The 2,399-nt window shown below is 35.9% G+C and overlaps 1 non-coding gene across 1 annotated transcript; it reads left to right on the top strand.

Moving 5' to 3' along the window:
• The first annotated feature begins 312 nt into the window (after nt 1-312).
• On the top strand, nt 313-476 carry LOC121924518. Its single transcript, XR_006102636.1, has one exon. It is a non-coding gene; the product is annotated as a U4 spliceosomal RNA (small nuclear RNA).
• The last annotated feature ends 1,923 nt before the right edge of the window (nt 477-2,399 follow it).

Genomic DNA, 2,399 nt, shown 5'->3' on the forward strand with positions numbered 1-2,399 from the left:
CTCAGGCAAGTCATAGTCTCTCAGCGTCACTTTTGGGTTACCATAAATCAGAAATGACTTGAAGGCACACAACAACACTGATGAGCTCAGATTGGGGAAGAGGTGTCGCGCTATATATAATCTGCTATTTTCCTCACCAGCTGATCCCAGTGTGATCCCAGTGTTATCAATCTATGTACTAGGTCAGGCTGCTGCACTTACAAGAAATTTAGGGATGTGAAAAACTCTTGGTCTCCCTGAGTTTCTCTGAATCTCACCTGCATTGTCTTCCCATTCTTGTTTTGCGTCAGGCAAGTTCCAGGAATTTATGCTGTCTTCAAAGATTGGCAGTATTTTAGCCAATGAAGCTAATCTGAGGTGCGATTATTGCTAATTGAAAACTTTTCCAATGCACTGTAATTCATACAAATTTTCCTGCTTTGCACCTTTAAATTCTGCATTGTATGTAATAATATATATGACTTTTCCCCATTGACTAAATAATCCTCCTTTCTGCCCCCCATTATACATATTTTCTCCATTCACATTTTAAAATAGTCTCATTAATTTGTGAACACTTTGGCTGGCATCTTGTTAATGAAATGCGCAAGTGTAAGTTGCCCTGTGAAATATGGAGTGAATGATTCACAATAGTGCAACAGATGTATTCTGCTGACAGTGGCTGAAGCACAGTGGAGCATGCAGTAACATTGCTGGTGCTCATTGTACATTTTGGTTGCACATTGTAGTTGGGGTTACACTTTTCACATTGCACAATGGCGCCCAGTCATTGATATTTGTTGTACAGTGTTGCTATTCTGCATGGGGGTTATATAGTGCTGGGATAGGGTATCTCTGCATGCAAATATTTATGCTTTGCTGAGAGCATTTGGATTGTAGCCTTTATTTCTCAGAAATAGCCTCCAGGCCACATCAACATATAAATACCTGGTATAAAATGCTACTTTTGTTGAGACTGTTGGAACTGGATGAATATACTGATTTCTGTAATAAAGACAAAAACAATCCAAGAAATGGGCTTTGGCTCTTTAAATTAGGGGTGTCTCCTCTGAATGTTTTAATATTACTTGTCTGGTTTTACAACTTTTTAAAAGAGCGAGATTGGCATGCTTTTAATTGTTTTTTATTTATTTAATGATTTAACATGTTTTTAACTGATTGTGCCTCACCTTGAAGGAATTGGTGGGTCTAGAGACAATAAATAAATGCTTTGAATAAAGAAATAAATAATAAATTTTACTTTCTTTGATTTTTCTTTAAGCACTTCCTTATTACACCAAAGATGGTTTGACTAACATACAAGGACAGTAAAATGTGCTGGATATTCAGTTCCATAAATGTTTGAATTAACATTAAACCCACAACTATCAGTCAGCTGACAATGAAAGGACTGCATATACAATTTAGTTAAATATGCATTTAAAACACAGACTTGAATAATACAGGTTTTAATTTGCTATTATACAACAGCTCTGAAAAGTCAAACCAATTCTAAGATAGATAGGAGATAAGATAGGAGCCCTGGTGGCGCAGTGGTTAAATGCTTGTACTGCAGCCATTCACTGAAAACCACAAGGTTGTGAGTTCAAGACCAGCAAAGGGCCCAAGCTCGACTCAGGCTTGCATCCTTCCGAGGAGGGAGCTAAAATGAGTACCCAGACTGTTGGGGGCAAAATTAGCTTGCTTGCTAATTAGCTTACTTGCTGTTCACCGCTATGATCTTAGGAATAGCAGTATATAAATAAAACAAATTATTATTAATTATTATTATTAAGATAGACTGTAACAGACTTCAAGTCCAATGCCTCTTAAAAAAAGAATCCATACCCAAAGAATCAAAACCTTAGAGAATTAGATAAAGCTTTAGAACTCACTGAATGGTGTTTTACCTTGGAATGAAAATTTTGTAGTTTATCAGAGATGAAAAACACAGGATCCCCAAGTCACCACAATATAATCATTTTTAAAAGACGGTAACTCCTCCTTTGACTATGTAAACAGACTATATTGACTCCCATGTATTCCACATAGTAACACCCTTGTGGTTAAATGTTTTGAAAAGATAGATTCTGGAGGGATTTCAAGTGAAGTCTATACAGTAATGGAAGTTTTACTTCTGCTAATTTTTAAGCTGATATAAACTGAACAAGAACATTCTCTCCACAGATAAATATAACTATTCATTTGGAAAAAATAGTTTATTGTTAGGTCCAGCTGTATGTTAGATAATTAGCAAAAACAAACTAACAAATTTGGTCATAGGCAATTCAACAAATCAGTGAGATCAGCAAATTTACAAATATGTGGCAAGAAGCAGAAATGATCAGATCAGCAAATCTATTATTTTTTGTTTTCGTTATCCAGATGTACAGAGGCCTACAGGGACAAATGTCTATCAA

This window comes from Sceloporus undulatus, chromosome 2, assembly GCF_019175285.1.
Source record: "Sceloporus undulatus isolate JIND9_A2432 ecotype Alabama chromosome 2, SceUnd_v1.1, whole genome shotgun sequence".
In the NCBI taxonomy this organism is placed as follows: domain Eukaryota; kingdom Metazoa; phylum Chordata; class Lepidosauria; order Squamata; family Phrynosomatidae; genus Sceloporus; species Sceloporus undulatus.